Source organism: Ambystoma mexicanum, chromosome 5q (assembly GCF_040938575.1).
Source record: "Ambystoma mexicanum isolate Mex_15411 chromosome 5q, UKY_AmexF1_1, whole genome shotgun sequence".
NCBI lineage: Eukaryota > Metazoa > Chordata > Amphibia > Caudata > Ambystomatidae > Ambystoma > Ambystoma mexicanum.
The window spans coordinates 527,708,664-527,725,962 of NC_090933.1; the positions used below are offsets into that span (position 1 = coordinate 527,708,664).

The window sequence follows — 17,299 nt, forward strand, 5'->3', positions numbered from 1 at the left end:
CAGGCTAGTACTTTGCTGGGCGCTGTGAAGTCCAGAACGTGCTCTGCTGGTAGCAGACTTTAAATGCCGGGAGACTGCAGAGTGTAGCAACCCCTCATGTCAGCGAAGAGACACAGATGAGTGGTAAGAAAGACAGGGAAAATATGCTTTCTGGAATCAGAGCTCCTGCAGACAGGGCTCACTCTTCTGCCAGCTCCGACCTGCTCCGATGAAAACGAAATAAAAGAGCAAAGGCTGCGCACTTTGAACCAATTATTCGAAGCATCGTATTGAAATGAAATAAAAGGTTAACAGCCCTGGGTGGCATCAAAGTGGAATTTCCTGAATATGTCACCAATGCCATGCAATGCGCCTGTTGCACAGTATCACGCCTGTTGCCGGCCCTCGCGCGGATGACTCTTTGGGATAGCAGAAAGTGGACGGAAGACTTTTAGGATGATAGTGAAAAAAACAGAAGCGAGCACATGACTTTATTTGCGACGATTGGTGAGTTTTGAATAAAATAGTGAAAATGAAGAAAAAGCGTCTTGCTGGAGAATGCGGGCATCGATCCCGCTACCTCTCGCATGCTAAGCGAGCGCTCTACCATCTGAGCTAATTCCCCTCCTCCTCGAAGGCTCTCGATACACTGCTTCAGAGCTGAAGCACAGTCTCCGGCTCACACTTGCTTGGCTGTCCAGGGACCTGTAGTGCATAAAGCCCTTTCTCTTCATCTGCCGCAGAGGAAATCACAATCTCACCCCTTTGCCCAAAACAAAATACCTTCAGTGGAGCTACAAGTAAAGCTGCAGATGGCCATCCATTGCAATGAGGATTGGCCAACCAGGTATTAATAGCAGAGTGACTCCACTCCCACGCCCTTTCACGCTGGACCTGCGCTTGTGATCAAGAGGCTGCACGCCAGTCCCATAGACCCGAGAGCCCAATTGAAAAGGTGCTTGCTTCTCACTTTATTTCTCTCGCTATTTCTTGCTGTTTTAGGCAGCTGACACGCCGCCTGCAGCCAAAGGACCAGCGCTGGAGTGCCCTTTGTCATTTTTACCAGCTGGCCATATTTTACAATCGAGCGTCAGAATACCAAACAGGTAAGAGTTAGGTCTGGGAATTGAGTCCACTTTCCATCGTGTGTCCCATAAAGCGGAAGTGTCCAGCCGAGTGCAAGCAGGTGCCTTTTGCCCGCGTGTGCTGGGACACTGCAGCTTTGGACGTGAGCCAACTTGCCCTTTTCAGTGGGCCAGTACCCGTGACTCCAGTGAGAGAAGAGGAAAAGAAAGAACTTTCCCCTTCTCTGTCGAGTGGCCCCAGTGGCCTAATGGATAAGGCACTGGCCTCCTAAGCCAGGGATTGTGGGTTCGAGTCCCATCTGGGGTGGTTCGTGGCATTTTGTTCACACTTCTGCCAAAGCATGCAAAAGGTTTTTGCGGTAGTAGGGGGTGGGCGCAGGCTAGTACTTTGCTGGGCGCTGTGAAGTCCAGAACGTGCTCTGCTGGTAGCAGACTTTAAATGCCGGGAGACTGCAGAGTGTAGCAACCCCTCATGTCAGCGAAGAGACACAGATGAGTGGTAAGAAAGACAGGGAAAATATGCTTTCTGGAATCAGAGCTCCTGCAGACAGGGCTCACTCTTCTGCCAGCTCCGACCTGCTCCGATGAAAACGAAATAAAAGAGCAAAGGCTGCGCACTTTGAACCAATTATTCTAAGCATCGTATTGAAATGAAATAAAAGGTTAACAGCCCTGGGTGGCATCAAAGTGGAATTTCCTGAATATGTCACCAATGCCATGCAATGCGCCTGTTGCACAGTATCACGCCTGTTGCCGGCCCTCGCGCGGATGACTCTTTGGGATAGCAGAAAGTGGACGGAAGACTTTTAGGATGATAGTAAAAAAAAACAGAAGCGAGCACATGCCTTTATTTGAGACGATTGGTGAGTTTTGAATAAAATAGTGAAAATGAAGAAAAAGCGTCTTGCTGGAGAATGCGGGCATCGATCCCGCTACCTCTCGCATGCTAAGCAAGCGCTCTACCATCTGAGCTAATTCCCCTCCTCCTCGAAGGCTCTCGATACACTGCTTCAGAGCTGAAGCACAGTCTCCGGCTCACACTTGCTTGGCTGTCCAGGGACCTGTAGTGCATAAAGCCCTTTCTCTTCATCTGCCGCAGAGGAAATCACAATCTCACCCCTTTGCCCAAAACAAAATACCTTCAGTGGAGCTACAAGTAAAGCTGCAGATGGCCATCCATTGCAACGAGGATTGGCCAACCAGGTATTAATAGCAGAGTGACTCCACTGCCACGCCCTTTCACGCTGGACCTGCGCTTGTGATCAAGAGGCTGCACGCCAGTCCCATAGACCCGAGAGCCCAATTGAAAAGGTGCTTGCTTCTCACTTTATTTCTCTCGCTATTTCTTGCTGTTTTAGGCCGCTGACACGCCGCCTGCAGCCAAAGGACCAGCGCTGGAGTGCCCTTTGTCATTTTTACCAGCTGGCCATATTTTACAATCGAGCGTCAGAATACCAAACAGGTAAGAGTTAGGTCTGGGAATTGAGTCCACTTTCCATCGTGTGTCCCATAAAGCGGAAGTGTCCAGCCGAGTGCAAGCAGGTGCCTTTTGCCCGCGTGTGCTGGGACACTGCAGCTTTGGACGTGAGCCAACTTGCCCTTTTCAGTGGGCCAGTACCCGTGACTCCAGTGAGAGAAGAGGAAAAGAAAGAACTTTCCCCTTCTCTGTCGAGTGGCCCCAGTGGCCTAATGGATAAGGCACTGGCCTCCTAAGCCAGGGATTGTGGGTTCGAGTCCCATCTGGGGTGGTTCGTGGCATTTTGTTCACACTTCTGCCAAAGCATGCAAAAGGTTTTTGCGGTAGTAGGGGGTGGGCGCAGGCTAGTACTTTGCTGGGCGCTGTGAAGTCCAGAACGTGCTCTGCTGGTAGCAGACTTTAAATGCCGGGAGACTGCAGAGTGTAGCAACCCCTCATGTCAGCGAAGAGACACAGATGAGTGGTAAGAAAGACAGGGAAAATATGCTTTCTGGAATCAGAGCTCCTGCAGACAGGGCTCACTCTTCTGCCAGCTCCGACCTGCTCCGATGAAAACGAAATAAAAGAGCAAAGGCTGCGCACTTTGAACCAATTATTCGAAGCATCGTATTGAAATGAAATAAAAGGTTAACAGCCCTGGGTGGCATCAAAGTGGAATTTCCTGAATATGTCACCAATGCCATGCAATGCGCCTGTTGCACAGTATCACGCCTGTTGCCGGCCCTCGCGCGGATGACTCTTTGGGATAGCAGAAAGTGGACGGAAGACTTTTAGGATGATAGTAAAAAAAACAGAAGCGAGCACATGACTTTATTTGCGACGATTGGTGAGTTTTGAATAAAATAGTGAAAATGAAGAAAAAGCGTCTTGCTGGAGAATGCGGGCATCGATCCCGCTACCTCTCGCATGCTAAGCGAGCGCTCTACCATCTGAGCTAATTCCCCTCCTCCTCGAAGGCTCTCGATACACTGCTTCAGAGCTGAAGCACAGTCTCCGGCTCACACTTGCTTGGCTGTCCAGGGACCTGTAGTGCATAAAGCCCTTTCTCTTCATCTGCCGCAGAGGAAATCACAATCTCACCCCTTTGCCCAAAACAAAATACCTTCAGTGGAGCTACAAGTAAAGCTGCAGATGGCCATCCATTGCAATGAGGATTGGCCAACCAGGTATTAATAGCAGAGTGACTCCACTCCCACGCCCTTTCACGCTGGACCTGCGCTTGTGATCAAGAGGCTGCACGCCAGTCCCATAGACCCGAGAGCCCAATTGAAAAGGTGCTTGCTTCTCACTTTATTTCTCTCGCTATTTCTTGCTGTTTTAGGCCGCTGACACGCCGCCTGCAGCCAAAGGACCAGCGCTGGAGTGCCCTTTGTCATTTTTACCAGCTGGCCATATTTTACAATCGAGCGTCAGAATACCAAACAGGTAAGAGTTAGGTCTGGGAATTGAGTCCACTTTCCATCGTGTGTCCCATAAAGCGGAAGTGTCCAGCCGAGTGCAAGCAGGTGCCTTTTGCCCGCGTGTGCTGGGACACTGCAGCTTTGGACGTGAGCCAACTTGCCCTTTTCAGTGGGCCAGTACCCGTGACTCCAGTGAGAGAAGAGGAAAAGAAAGAACTTTCCCCTTCTCTGTCGAGTTGCCCCAGTGGCCTAATGGATAAGGCACTGGCCTCCTAAGCCAGGGATTGTGGGTTCGAGTCCCATCTGGGGTGGTTCGTGGCATTTTGTTCACACTTCTGCCAAAGCATGCAAAAGGTTTTTGCGGTAGTAGGGGGTGGGCGCAGGCTAGTACTTTGCTGGGCGCTGTGAAGTCCAGAACGTGCTCTGCTGGTAGCAGACTTTAAATGCCGGGAGACTGCAGAGTGTAGCAACCCCTCATGTCAGCGAAGAGACACAGATGAGTGGTAAGAAAGACAGGGAAAATATGCTTTCTGGAATCAGAGCTCCTGCAGACAGGGCTCACTCTTCTGCCAGCTCCGACCTGCTCCGATGAAAACGAAATAAAAGAGCAAAGGCTGCGCACTTTGAACCAATTATTCTAAGCATCGTATTGAAATGAAATAAAAGGTTAACAGCCCTGGGTGGCATCAAAGTGGAATTTCCTGAATATGTCACCAATGCCATGCAATGCGCCTGTTGCACAGTATCACGCCTGTTGCCGGCCCTCGCGCGGATGACTCTTTGGGATAGCAGAAAGTGGACGGAAGACTTTTAGGATGATAGTAAAAAAAAACAGAAGCGAGCACATGCCTTTATTTGAGACGATTGGTGAGTTTTGAATAAAATAGTGAAAATGAAGAAAAAGCGTCTTGCTGGAGAATGCGGGCATCGATCCCGCTACCTCTCGCATGCTAAGCAAGCGCTCTACCATCTGAGCTAATTCCCCTCCTCCTCGAAGGCTCTCGATACACTGCTTCAGAGCTGAAGCACAGTCTCCGGCTCACACTTGCTTGGCTGTCCAGGGACCTGTAGTGCATAAAGCCCTTTCTCTTCATCTGCCGCAGAGGAAATCACAATCTCACCCCTTTGCCCAAAACAAAATACCTTCAGTGGAGCTACAAGTAAAGCTGCAGATGGCCATCCATTGCAACGAGGATTGGCCAACCAGGTATTAATAGCAGAGTGACTCCACTGCCACGCCCTTTCACGCTGGACCTGCGCTTGTGATCAAGAGGCTGCACGCCAGTCCCATAGACCCGAGAGCCCAATTGAAAAGGTGCTTGCTTCTCACTTTATTTCTCTCGCTATTTCTTGCTGTTTTAGGCCGCTGACACGCCGCCTGCAGCCAAAGGACCAGCGCTGGAGTGCCCTTTGTCATTTTTACCAGCTGGCCATATTTTACAATCGAGCGTCAGAATACCAAACAGGTAAGAGTTAGGTCTGGGAATTGAGTCCACTTTCCATCGTGTGTCCCATAAAGCGGAAGTGTCCAGCCGAGTGCAAGCAGGTGCCTTTTGCCCGCGTGTGCTGAGACACTGCAGCTTTGGACGTGAGCCAACTTGCCCTTTTCAGTGGGCCAGTACCCGTGACTCCAGTGAGAGAAGAGGAAAAGAAAGAACTTTCCCCTTCTCTGTCGAGTGGCCCCAGTGGCCTAATGGATAAGGCACTGGCCTCCTAAGCCAGGGATTGTGGGTTCGAGTCCCATCTGGGGTGGTTCGTGGCATTTTGTTCACACTTCTGCCAAAGCATGCAAAAGGTTTTTGCGGTAGTAGGGGGTGGGCGCAGGCTAGTACTTTGCTGGGCGCTGTGAAGTCCAGAACGTGCTCTGCTGGTAGCAGACTTTAAATGCCGGGAGACTGCAGAGTGTAGCAACCCCTCATGTCAGCGAAGAGACACAGATGAGTGGTAAGAAAGACAGGGAAAATATGCTTTCTGGAATCAGAGCTCCTGCAGACAGGGCTCACTCTTCTGCCAGCTCCGACCTGCTCCGATGAAAACGAAATAAAAGAGCAAAGGCTGCGCACTTTGAACCAATTATTCGAAGCATCGTATTGAAATGAAATAAAAGGTTAACAGCCCTGGGTGGCATCAAAGTGGAATTTCCTGAATATGTCACCAATGCCATGCAATGCGCCTGTTGCACAGTATCACGCCTGTTGCCGGCCCTCGCGCGGATGACTCTTTGGGATAGCAGAAAGTGGACGGAAGACTTTTAGGATGATAGTAAAAAAAACAGAAGCGAGCACATGACTTTATTTGCGACGATTGGTGAGTTTTGAATAAAATAGTGAAAATGAAGAAAAAGCGTCTTGCTGGAGAATGCGGGCATCGATCCCGCTACCTCTCGCATGCTAAGCGAGCGCTCTACCATCTGAGCTAATTCCCCTCCTCCTCGAAGGCTCTCGATACACTGCTTCAGAGCTGAAGCACAGTCTCCGGCTCACACTTGCTTGGCTGTCCAGGGACCTGTAGTGCATAAAGCCCTTTCTCTTCATCTGCCGCAGAGGAAATCACAATCTCACCCCTTTGCCCAAAACAAAATACCTTCAGTGGAGCTACAAGTAAAGCTGCAGATGGCCATCCATTGCAATGAGGATTGGCCAACCAGGTATTAATAGCAGAGTGACTCCACTCCCACGCCCTTTCACGCTGGACCTGCGCTTGTGATCAAGAGGCTGCACGCCAGTCCCATAGACCCGAGAGCCCAATTGAAAAGGTGCTTGCTTCTCACTTTATTTCTCTCGCTATTTCTTGCTGTTTTAGGCCGCTGACACGCCGCCTGCAGCCAAAGGACCAGCGCTGGAGTGCCCTTTGTCATTTTTACCAGCTGGCCATATTTTACAATCGAGCGTCAGAATACCAAACAGGTAAGAGTTAGGTCTGGGAATTGAGTCCACTTTCCATCGTGTGTCCCATAAAGCGGAAGTGTCCAGCCGAGTGCAAGCAGGTGCCTTTTGCCCGCGTGTGCTGGGACACTGCAGCTTTGGACGTGAGCCAACTTGCCCTTTTCAGTGGGCCAGTACCCGTGACTCCAGTGAGAGAAGAGGAAAAGAAAGAACTTTCCCCTTCTCTGTTAAGTTGCCCCAGTGGCCTAATGGATAAGGCACTGGCCTCCTAAGCCAGGGATTGTGGGTTCGAGTCCCATCAGGGGTGGTTCGTGGCATTTTGTTCACACTTCTGCCAAAGCATGCAAAAGGTTTTTGCGGTAGTAGGGGGTGGGCGCAGGCTAGTACTTTGCTGGGCGCTGTGAAGTCCAGAACGTGCTCTGCTGGTAGCAGACTTTAAATGCCGGGAGACTGCAGAGTGTAGCAACCCCTCATGTCAGCGAAGAGACACAGATGAGTGGTAAGAAAGACAGGGAAAATATGCTTTCTGGAATCAGAGCTCCTGCAGACAGGGCTCACTCTTCTGCCAGCTCCGACCTGCTCCGATGAAAACGAAATAAAAGAGCAAAGGCTGCGCACTTTGAACCAATTATTCGAAGCATCGTATTGAAATGAAATAAAAGGTTAACAGCCCTGGGTGGCATCAAAGTGGAATTTCCTGAATATGTCACCAATGCCATGCAATGCGCCTGTTGCACAGTATCACCCCTGTTGCCGGCCCTCGCGCGGATGACTCTTTGGGATAGCAGAAAGTGGACGGAAGACTTTTAGGATGATAGTAAAAAAAACAGAAGCGAGCACATGACTTTATTTGCGACGATTGGTGAGTTTTGAATAAAATAGTGAAAATGAAGAAAAAGCGTCTTGCTGGAGAATGCGGGCATCGATCCCGCTACCTCTCGCATGCTAAGCGAGCTCTCTACCATCTGAGCTAATTCCCCTCCTCCTAGAAGCCTCTCGATACACTGCTTCAGAGCTGAAGCACAGTCTCCGGCTCACACTTGCTTGGCTGTCCAGGGACCTGTAGTGCATAAAGCCCTTTCTCTTCATCTGCCGCAGAGGAAATCACAATCTCACCCCTTTGCCCAAAACAAAATACCTTCAGTGGAGCTACAAGTAAAGCTGCAGATGGCCATCCATTGCAATGAGGATTGGCCAACCAGGTATTAATAGCAGAGTGACTCCACTCCCACGCCCTTTCACGCTGGACCTGCGCTTGTGATCAAGAGGCTGCACGCCAGTCCCATAGACCCGAGAGCCCAATTGAAAAGGTGCTTGCTTCTCACTTTATTTCTCTCGCTATTTCTTGCTGTTTTAGGCCGCTGACACGCCGCCTGCAGCCAAAGGACCAGCGCTGGAGTGCCCTTTGTCATTTTTACCAGCTGGCCATATTTTACAATCGAGCGTCAGAATACCAAACAGGTAAGAGTTAGGTCTGGGAATTGAGTCCACTTTCCATCGTGTGTCCCATAAAGCGGAAGTGTCCAGCCGAGTGCAAGCAGGTGCCTTTTGCCCGCGTGTGCTGGGACACTGCAGCTTTGGACGTGAGCCAACTTGCCCTTTTCAGTGGGCCAGTACCTGTGACTCCAGTGAGAGAAGAGGAAAAGAAAGAACTTTCCCCTTCTCTGTCGAGTGGCCCCAGTGGCCTAATGGATAAGGCACTGGCCTCCTAAGCCAGGGATTGTGGGTTCGAGTCCCATCTGGGGTGGTTCGTGGCATTTTGTTCACACTTCTGCCAAAGCATGCAAAAGGTTTTTGCGGTAGTAGGGGGTGGGCGCAGGCTAGTACTTTGCTGGGCGCTGTGAAGTCCAGAACGTGCTCTGCTGGTAGCAGACTTTAAATGCCGGGAGACTGCAGAGTGTAGCAACCCCTCATGTCAGCGAAGAGACACAGATGAGTGGTAAGAAAGACAGGGAAAATATGCTTTCTGGAATCAGAGCTCCTGCAGACAGGGCTCACTCTTCTGCCAGCTCCGACCTGCTCCGATGAAAACGAAATAAAAGAGCAAAGGCTGCGCACTTTGAACCAATTATTCTAAGCATCGTATTGAAATGAAATAAAAGGTTAACAGCCCTGGGTGGCATCAAAGTGGAATTTCCTGAATATGTCACCAATGCCATGCAATGCGCCTGTTGCACAGTATCACGCCTGTTGCCGGCCCTCGCGCGGATGACTCTTTGGGATAGCAGAAAGTGGACGGAAGACTTTTAGGATGATAGTAAAAAAAAACAGAAGCGAGCACATGCCTTTATTTGAGACGATTGGTGAGTTTTGAATAAAATAGTGAAAATGAAGAAAAAGCGTCTTGCTGGAGAATGCGGGCATCGATCCCGCTACCTCTCGCATGCTAAGCGAGCGCTCTACCATCTGAGCTAATTCCCCTCCTCCTCGAAGGCTCTCGATACACTGCTTCAGAGCTGAAGCACAGTCTCCGGCTCACACTTGCTTGGCTGTCCAGGGACCTGTAGTGCATAAAGCCCTTTCTCTTCATCTGCCGCAGGGGAAATCACAATCTCACCCCTTTGCCCAAAACAAAATAACTTCAGTGGAGCTACAAGTAAAGCTGCAGATGGCCATCCATTGCAACGAGGATTGGCCAACCAGGTATTAATAGCAGAGTGACTCCACTGCCACGCCCTTTCACGCTGGACCTGCGCTTGTGATCAAGAGGCTGCACGCCAGTCCCATAGACCCGAGAGCCCAATTGAAAAGGTGCTTGCTTCTCACTTTATTTCTCTCGCTATTTCTTGCTGTTTTAGGCCGCTGACACGCCGCCTGCAGCCAAAGGACCAGCGCTGGAGTGCCCTTTGTCATTTTTACCAGCTGGCCATATTTTACAATCGAGCGTCAGAATACCAAACAGGTAAGAGTTAGGTCTGGGAATTGAGTCCACTTTCCATCGTGTGTCCCATAAAGCGGAAGTGTCCAGCCGAGTGCAAGCAGGTGCCTTTTGCCCGCGTGTGCTGGGACACTGCAGCTTTGGACGTGAGCCAACTTGCCCTTTTCAGTGGGTCAGTACCTGTGACTCCAGTGAGAGAAGAGGAAAAGAAAGAACTTTCCCCTTTTCTGACGAGTGGCCCTAGTGGCCTAATGGATAAGGCACTGGCCTCCTAAGCCAGGGATTGTGGGTTCGAGTCCCATCTGGGGTGGTTCGTGGCATTTTGTTCACACTTCTGCCAAAGCATGCAAAAGGTTTTTGCGGTAGTAGGGGGTGGGCGCAGGCTAGTACTTTGCTGGGCGCTGTGAAGTCCAGAACGTGCTCTGCTGGTAGCAGACTTTAAATGCCGGGAGACTGCAGAGTGTAGCAACCCCTCATGTCAGCGAAGAGACACAGATGAGTGGTAAGAAAGACAGGGAAAATATGCTTTCTGGAATCAGAGCTCCTGCAGACAGGGCTCACTCTTCTGCCAGCTCCGACCTGCTCCGATGAAAACGAAATAAAAGAGCAAAGGCTGCGCACTTTGAACCAATTATTCGAAGCATCGTATTGAAATGAAATAAAAGGTTAACAGCCCTGGGTGGCATCAAAGTGGAATTTCCTGAATATGTCACCAATGCCATGCAATGCGCCTGTTGCACAGTATCACGCCTGTTGCCGGCCCTCGCGCGGATGACTCTTTGGGATAGCAGAAAGTGGACGGAAGACTTTTAGGATGATAGTAAAAAAAACAGAAGCGAGCACATGACTTTATTTGCGACGATTGGTGAGTTTTGAATAAAATAGTGAAAATGAAGAAAAAGCGTCTTGCTGGAGAATGCGGGCATCGATCCCGCTACCTCTCGCATGCTAAGCGAGCGCTCTACCATCTGAGCTAATTCCCCTCCTCCTCGAAGGCTCGCGATACACTGCTTCAGAGCTGAAGCACAGTCTCCGGCTCACACTTGCTTGGCTGTCCAGGGACCTGTAGTGCATAAAGCCCTTTCTCTTCATCTGCCGCAGAGGAAATCACAATCTCACCCCTTTGCCCAAAACAAAATACCTTCAGTGGAGCTACAAGTAAAGCTGCAGATGGCCATCCATTGCAATGAGGATTGGCCAACCAGGTATTAATAGCAGAGTGACTCCACTCCCACGCCCTTTCACGCTGGACCTGCGCTTGTGATCAAGAGGCTGCACGCCAGTCCCATAGACCCGAGAGCCCAATTGAAAAGGTGCTTGCTTCTCACTTTATTTCTCTCGCTATTTCTTGCTGTTTTAGGCCGCTGACACGCCGCCTGCAGCCAAAGGACCAGCGCTGGAGTGCCCTTTGTCATTTTTACCAGCTGGCCATATTTTACAATCGAGCGTCAGAATACCAAACAGGTAAGAGTTAGGTCTGGGAATTGAGTCCACTTTCCATCGTGTGTCCCATAAAGCGGAAGTGTCCAGCCGAGTGCAAGCAGGTGCCTTTTGCCCGCGTGTGTTGGGACACTGCAGCTTTGGACGTGAGCCAACTTGCCCTTTTCAGTGGGCCAGTACCCGTGACTCCAGTGAGAGAAGAGGAAAAGAAAGAACTTTCCCCTTTTCTGTCGAGTGGCCCCAGTGGCCTAATGGATAAGGCACTGGCCTCCTAAGCCAGGGATTGTGGGTTCGAGTCCCATCTGGGGTGGTTCGTGGCATTTTGTTCACACTTCTGCCAAAGCATGCAAAAGGTTTTTGCGGTAGTAGGGGGTGGGCGCAGGCTAGTACTTTGCTGGGCGCTGTGAAGTCCAGAACGTGCTCTGCTGGTAGCAGACTTTAAATGCCGGGAGACTGCAGAGTGTAGCAACCCCTCATGTCAGCGAAGAGACACAGATGAGTGGTAAGAAAGACAGGGAAAATATTCTTTCTGGAATCAGAGCTCCTGCAGACAGGGCTCACTCTTCTGCCAGCTCCGACCTGCTCCGATGAAAACGAAATAAAAGAGCAAAGGCTGCGCACTTTGAACCAATTATTCGAAGCATCGTATTGAAATGAAATAAAAGGTTAACAGCCCTGGGTGGCATCAAAGTGGAATTTCCTGAATATGTCACCAATGCCATGCAATGCGCCTGTTGCACAGTATCACGCCTGTTGCCGGCCCTCGCGCGGATGACTCTTTGGGATAGCAGAAAGTGGACGGAAGACTTTTAGGATGATAGTGAAAAAAACAGAAGCGAGCACATGACTTTATTTGCGACGATTGGTGAGTTTTGAATAAAATAGTGAAAATGAAGAAAAAGCGTCTTGCTGGAGAATGCGGGCATCGATCCCGCTACCTCTCGCATGCTAAGCGAGCGCTCTACCATCTGAGCTAATTCCCCTCCTCCTCGAAGGCTCTCGATACACTGCTTCAGAGCTGAAGCACAGTCTCCGGCTCACACTTGCTTGGCTGTCCAGGGACCTGTAGTGCATAAAGCCCTTTCTCTTCATCTGCCGCAGAGGAAATCACAATCTCACCCCTTTGCCCAAAACAAAATACCTTCAGTGGAGCTACAAGTAAAGCTGCAGATGGCCATCCATTGCAATGAGGATTGGCCAACCAGGTATTAATAGCAGAGTGACTCCACTCCCACGCCCTTTCACGCTGGACCTGCGCTTGTGATCAAGAGGCTGCACGCCAGTCCCATAGACCCGAGAGCCCAATTGAAAAGGTGCTTGCTTCTCACTTTATTTCTCTCGCTATTTCTTGCTGTTTTAGGCAGCTGACACGCCGCCTGCAGCCAAAGGACCAGCGCTGGAGTGCCCTTTGTCATTTTTACCAGCTGGCCATATTTTACAATCGAGCGTCAGAATACCAAACAGGTAAGAGTTAGGTCTGGGAATTGAGTCCACTTTCCATCGTGTGTCCCATAAAGCGGAAGTGTCCAGCCGAGTGCAAGCAGGTGCCTTTTGCCCGCGTGTGCTGGGACACTGCAGCTTTGGACGTGAGCCAACTTGCCCTTTTCAGTGGGCCAGTACCCGTGACTCCAGTGAGAGAAGAGGAAAAGAAAGAACTTTCCCCTTCTCTGTCGAGTGGCCCCAGTGGCCTAATGGATAAGGCACTGGCCTCCTAAGCCAGGGATTGTGGGTTCGAGTCCCATCTGGGGTGGTTCGTGGCATTTTGTTCACACTTCTGCCAAAGCATGCAAAAGGTTTTTGCGGTAGTAGGGGGTGGGCGCAGGCTAGTACTTTGCTGGGCGCTGTGAAGTCCAGAACGTGCTCTGCTGGTAGCAGACTTTAAATGCCGGGAGACTGCAGAGTGTAGCAACCCCTCATGTCAGCGAAGAGACACAGATGAGTGGTAAGAAAGACAGGGAAAATATGCTTTCTGGAATCAGAGCTCCTGCAGACAGGGCTCACTCTTCTGCCAGCTCCGACCTGCTCCGATGAAAACGAAATAAAAGAGCAAAGGCTGCGCACTTTGAACCAATTATTCTAAGCATCGTATTGAAATGAAATAAAAGGTTAACAGCCCTGGGTGGCATCAAAGTGGAATTTCCTGAATATGTCACCAATGCCATGCAATGCGCCTGTTGCACAGTATCACGCCTGTTGCCGGCCCTCGCGCGGATGACTCTTTGGGATAGCAGAAAGTGGACGGAAGACTTTTAGGATGATAGTAAAAAAAAACAGAAGCGAGCACATGCCTTTATTTGAGACGATTGGTGAGTTTTGAATAAAATAGTGAAAATGAAGAAAAAGCGTCTTGCTGGAGAATGCGGGCATCGATCCCGCTACCTCTCGCATGCTAAGCAAGCGCTCTACCATCTGAGCTAATTCCCCTCCTCCTCGAAGGCTCTCGATACACTGCTTCAGAGCTGAAGCACAGTCTCCGGCTCACACTTGCTTGGCTGTCCAGGGACCTGTAGTGCATAAAGCCCTTTCTCTTCATCTGCCGCAGAGGAAATCACAATCTCACCCCTTTGCCCAAAACAAAATACCTTCAGTGGAGCTACAAGTAAAGCTGCAGATGGCCATCCATTGCAACGAGGATTGGCCAACCAGGTATTAATAGCAGAGTGACTCCACTGCCACGCCCTTTCACGCTGGACCTGCGCTTGTGATCAAGAGGCTGCACGCCAGTCCCATAGACCCGAGAGCCCAATTGAAAAGGTGCTTGCTTCTCACTTTATTTCTCTCGCTATTTCTTGCTGTTTTAGGCCGCTGACACGCCGCCTGCAGCCAAAGGACCAGCGCTGGAGTGCCCTTTGTCATTTTTACCAGCTGGCCATATTTTACAATCGAGCGTCAGAATACCAAACAGGTAAGAGTTAGGTCTGGGAATTGAGTCCACTTTCCATCGTGTGTCCCATAAAGCGGAAGTGTCCAGCCGAGTGCAAGCAGGTGCCTTTTGCCCGCGTGTGCTGGGACACTGCAGCTTTGGACGTGAGCCAACTTGCCCTTTTCAGTGGGCCAGTACCCGTGACTCCAGTGAGAGAAGAGGAAAAGAAAGAACTTTCCCCTTCTCTGTCGAGTGGCCCCAGTGGCCTAATGGATAAGGCACTGGCCTCCTAAGCCAGGGATTGTGGGTTCGAGTCCCATCTGGGGTGGTTCGTGGCATTTTGTTCACACTTCTGCCAAAGCATGCAAAAGGTTTTTGCGGTAGTAGGGGGTGGGCGCAGGCTAGTACTTTGCTGGGCGCTGTGAAGTCCAGAACGTGCTCTGCTGGTAGCAGACTTTAAATGCCGGGAGACTGCAGAGTGTAGCAACCCCTCATGTCAGCGAAGAGACACAGATGAGTGGTAAGAAAGACAGGGAAAATATGCTTTCTGGAATCAGAGCTCCTGCAGACAGGGCTCACTCTTCTGCCAGCTCCGACCTGCTCCGATGAAAACGAAATAAAAGAGCAAAGGCTGCGCACTTTGAACCAATTATTCGAAGCATCGTATTGAAATGAAATAAAAGGTTAACAGCCCTGGGTGGCATCAAAGTGGAATTTCCTGAATATGTCACCAATGCCATGCAATGCGCCTGTTGCACAGTATCACGCCTGTTGCCGGCCCTCGCGCGGATGACTCTTTGGGATAGCAGAAAGTGGACGGAAGACTTTTAGGATGATAGTAAAAAAAACAGAAGCGAGCACATGACTTTATTTGCGACGATTGGTGAGTTTTGAATAAAATAGTGAAAATGAAGAAAAAGCGTCTTGCTGGAGAATGCGGGCATCGATCCCGCTACCTCTCGCATGCTAAGCGAGCGCTCTACCATCTGAGCTAATTCCCCTCCTCCTCGAAGGCTCTCGATACACTGCTTCAGAGCTGAAGCACAGTCTCCGGCTCACACTTGCTTGGCTGTCCAGGGACCTGTAGTGCATAAAGCCCTTTCTCTTCATCTGCCGCAGATGAAATCACAATCTCACCCCTTTGCCCAAAACAAAATACCTTCAGTGGAGCTACAAGTAAAGCTGCAGATGGCCATCCATTGCAATGAGGATTGGCCAACCAGGTATTAATAGCAGAGTGACTCCACTCCCACGCCCTTTCACGCTGGACCTGCGCTTGTGATCAAGAGGCTGCACGCCAGTCCCATAGACCCGAGAGCCCAATTGAAAAGGTGCTTGCTTCTCACTTTATTTCTCTCGCTATTTCTTGCTGTTTTAGGCCGCTGACACGCCGCCTGCAGCCAAAGGACCAGCGCTGGAGTGCCCTTTGTCATTTTTACCAGCTGGCCATATTTTACAATCGAGCGTCAGAATACCAAACAGGTAAGAGTTAGGTCTGGGAATTGAGTCCACTTTCCATCGTGTGTCCCATAAAGCGGAAGTGTCCAGCCGAGTGCAAGCAGGTGCCTTTTGCCCGCGTGTGCTGGGACACTGCAGCTTTGGACGTGAGCCAACTTGCCCTTTTCAGTGGGCCAGTACCCGTGACTCCAGTGAGAGAAGAGGAAAAGAAAGAACTTTCCCCTTCTCTGTTAAGTTGCCCCAGTGGCCTAATGGATAAGGCACTGGCCTCCTAAGCCAGGGATTGTGGGTTCGAGTCCCATCAGGGGTGGTTCGTGGCATTTTGTTCACACTTCTGCCAAAGCATGCAAAAGGTTTTTGCGGTAGTAGGGGGTGGGCGCAGGCTAGTACTTTGCTGGGCGCTGTGAAGTCCAGAACGTGCTCTGCTGGTAGCAGACTTTAAATGCCGGGAGACTGCAGAGTGTAGCAACCCCTCATGTCAGCGAAGAGACACAGATGAGTGGTAAGAAAGACAGGGAAAATATGCTTTCTGGAATCAGAGCTCCTGCAGACAGGGCTCACTCTTCTGCCAGCTCCGACCTGCTCCGATGAAAACGAAATAAAAGAGCAAAGGCTGCGCACTTTGAACCAATTATTCGAAGCATCGTATTGAAATGAAATAAAAGGTTAACAGCCCTGGGTGGCATCAAAGTGGAATTTCCTGAATATGTCACCAATGCCATGCAATGCGCCTGTTGCACAGTATCACCCCTGTTGCCGGCCCTCGCGCGGATGACTCTTTGGGATAGCAGAAAGTGGACGGAAGACTTTTAGGATGATAGTAAAAAAAACAGAAGCGAGCACATGACTTTATTTGCGACGATTGGTGAGTTTTGAATAAAATAGTGAAAATGAAGAAAAAGCGTCTTGCTGGAGAATGCGGGCATCGATCCCGCTACCTCTCGCATGCTAAGCGAGCTCTCTACCATCTGAGCTAATTCCCCTCCTCCTAGAAGCCTCTCGATACACTGCTTCAGAGCTGAAGCACAGTCTCCGGCTCACACTTGCTTGGCTGTCCAGGGACCTGTAGTGCATAAAGCCCTTTCTCTTCATCTGCCGCAGAGGAAATCACAATCTCACCCCTTTGCCCAAAACAAAATACCTTCAGTGGAGCTACAAGTAAAGCTGCAGATGGCCATCCATTGCAATGAGGATTGGCCAACCAGGTATTAATAGCAGAGTGACTCCACTCCCACGCCCTTTCACGCTGGACCTGCGCTTGTGATCAAGAGGCTGCACGCCAGTCCCATAGACCCGAGAGCCCAATTGAAAAGGTGCTTGCTTCTCACTTTATTTCTCTCGCTATTTCTTGCTGTTTTAGGCCGCTGACACGCCGCCTGCAGCCAAAGGACCAGCGCTGGAGTGCCCTTTGTCATTTTTACCAGCTGGCCATATTTTACAATCGAGCGTCAGAATACCAAACAGGTAAGAGTTAGGTCTGGGAATTGAGTCCACTTTCCATCGTGTGTCCCATAAAGCGGAAGTGTCCAGCCGAGTGCAAGCAGGTGCCTTTTGCCCGCGTGTGCTGGGACACTGCAGCTTTGGACGTGAGCCAACTTGCCCTTTTCAGTGGGCCAGTACCCGTGACTCCAGTGAGAGAAGAGGAAAAGAAAGAACTTTCCCCTTTTCTGTCGAGTGGCCCCAGTGGCCTAATGGATAAGGCACTGGCCTCCTAAGCCAGGGATTGTGGGTTCGAGTCCCATCTGGGGTGGTTCGTGGCATTTTGTTCACACTTCTGCCAAAGCATGCAAAAGGTTTTTGCGGTAGTAGGGGGTGGGCGCAGGCTAGTACTTTG

At 50.4% G+C, this 17,299-nt stretch overlaps 22 non-coding genes across 22 annotated transcripts; 12 read left to right on the forward strand and 10 right to left on the reverse strand.

Moving 5' to 3' along the window:
* Positions 1-531: 531 nt before the first annotated feature.
* On the reverse strand, positions 532-604 carry TRNAA-AGC (transfer RNA alanine (anticodon AGC)). The gene has a single exon. It is a non-coding gene; the product is annotated as a tRNA-Ala (tRNA).
* A 694-nt stretch (positions 605-1,298) lies between these two features.
* On the forward strand, positions 1,299-1,371 carry TRNAR-CCU (transfer RNA arginine (anticodon CCU)). The gene has a single exon. It is a non-coding gene; the product is annotated as a tRNA-Arg (tRNA).
* Positions 1,372-1,972: 601 nt separating this feature from the next.
* On the reverse strand, positions 1,973-2,045 carry TRNAA-AGC (transfer RNA alanine (anticodon AGC)). Its single transcript has one exon. It is a non-coding gene; the product is annotated as a tRNA-Ala (tRNA).
* Positions 2,046-2,739: 694 nt separating this feature from the next.
* On the forward strand, positions 2,740-2,812 carry TRNAR-CCU (transfer RNA arginine (anticodon CCU)). The gene has a single exon. It is a non-coding gene; the product is annotated as a tRNA-Arg (tRNA).
* Positions 2,813-3,412: 600 nt separating this feature from the next.
* TRNAA-AGC (transfer RNA alanine (anticodon AGC)) lies at positions 3,413-3,485 on the reverse strand. The gene has a single exon. It is a non-coding gene; the product is annotated as a tRNA-Ala (tRNA).
* Positions 3,486-4,179: 694 nt separating this feature from the next.
* TRNAR-CCU (transfer RNA arginine (anticodon CCU)) lies at positions 4,180-4,252 on the forward strand. Its single transcript has one exon. It is a non-coding gene; the product is annotated as a tRNA-Arg (tRNA).
* Positions 4,253-4,853: 601 nt separating this feature from the next.
* TRNAA-AGC (transfer RNA alanine (anticodon AGC)) lies at positions 4,854-4,926 on the reverse strand. The gene has a single exon. It is a non-coding gene; the product is annotated as a tRNA-Ala (tRNA).
* Positions 4,927-5,620: 694 nt separating this feature from the next.
* TRNAR-CCU (transfer RNA arginine (anticodon CCU)) lies at positions 5,621-5,693 on the forward strand. Its single transcript has one exon. It is a non-coding gene; the product is annotated as a tRNA-Arg (tRNA).
* Positions 5,694-6,293: 600 nt separating this feature from the next.
* TRNAA-AGC (transfer RNA alanine (anticodon AGC)) lies at positions 6,294-6,366 on the reverse strand. The gene has a single exon. It is a non-coding gene; the product is annotated as a tRNA-Ala (tRNA).
* Positions 6,367-7,060: 694 nt separating this feature from the next.
* TRNAR-CCU (transfer RNA arginine (anticodon CCU)) lies at positions 7,061-7,133 on the forward strand. The gene has a single exon. It is a non-coding gene; the product is annotated as a tRNA-Arg (tRNA).
* A 1,367-nt stretch (positions 7,134-8,500) lies between these two features.
* TRNAR-CCU (transfer RNA arginine (anticodon CCU)) lies at positions 8,501-8,573 on the forward strand. Its single transcript has one exon. It is a non-coding gene; the product is annotated as a tRNA-Arg (tRNA).
* A 601-nt stretch (positions 8,574-9,174) lies between these two features.
* Positions 9,175-9,247, reverse strand: TRNAA-AGC (transfer RNA alanine (anticodon AGC)). The gene has a single exon. It is a non-coding gene; the product is annotated as a tRNA-Ala (tRNA).
* A 694-nt stretch (positions 9,248-9,941) lies between these two features.
* TRNAR-CCU (transfer RNA arginine (anticodon CCU)) lies at positions 9,942-10,014 on the forward strand. The gene has a single exon. It is a non-coding gene; the product is annotated as a tRNA-Arg (tRNA).
* Positions 10,015-10,614: 600 nt separating this feature from the next.
* On the reverse strand, positions 10,615-10,687 carry TRNAA-AGC (transfer RNA alanine (anticodon AGC)). Its single transcript has one exon. It is a non-coding gene; the product is annotated as a tRNA-Ala (tRNA).
* Positions 10,688-11,381: 694 nt separating this feature from the next.
* TRNAR-CCU (transfer RNA arginine (anticodon CCU)) lies at positions 11,382-11,454 on the forward strand. Its single transcript has one exon. It is a non-coding gene; the product is annotated as a tRNA-Arg (tRNA).
* A 600-nt stretch (positions 11,455-12,054) lies between these two features.
* TRNAA-AGC (transfer RNA alanine (anticodon AGC)) lies at positions 12,055-12,127 on the reverse strand. The gene has a single exon. It is a non-coding gene; the product is annotated as a tRNA-Ala (tRNA).
* A 694-nt stretch (positions 12,128-12,821) lies between these two features.
* On the forward strand, positions 12,822-12,894 carry TRNAR-CCU (transfer RNA arginine (anticodon CCU)). The gene has a single exon. It is a non-coding gene; the product is annotated as a tRNA-Arg (tRNA).
* Positions 12,895-13,495: 601 nt separating this feature from the next.
* Positions 13,496-13,568, reverse strand: TRNAA-AGC (transfer RNA alanine (anticodon AGC)). Its single transcript has one exon. It is a non-coding gene; the product is annotated as a tRNA-Ala (tRNA).
* A 694-nt stretch (positions 13,569-14,262) lies between these two features.
* TRNAR-CCU (transfer RNA arginine (anticodon CCU)) lies at positions 14,263-14,335 on the forward strand. The gene has a single exon. It is a non-coding gene; the product is annotated as a tRNA-Arg (tRNA).
* Positions 14,336-14,935: 600 nt separating this feature from the next.
* On the reverse strand, positions 14,936-15,008 carry TRNAA-AGC (transfer RNA alanine (anticodon AGC)). Its single transcript has one exon. It is a non-coding gene; the product is annotated as a tRNA-Ala (tRNA).
* Positions 15,009-15,702: 694 nt separating this feature from the next.
* On the forward strand, positions 15,703-15,775 carry TRNAR-CCU (transfer RNA arginine (anticodon CCU)). The gene has a single exon. It is a non-coding gene; the product is annotated as a tRNA-Arg (tRNA).
* Positions 15,776-17,142: 1,367 nt separating this feature from the next.
* On the forward strand, positions 17,143-17,215 carry TRNAR-CCU (transfer RNA arginine (anticodon CCU)). The gene has a single exon. It is a non-coding gene; the product is annotated as a tRNA-Arg (tRNA).
* The last annotated feature ends 84 nt before the right edge of the window (positions 17,216-17,299 follow it).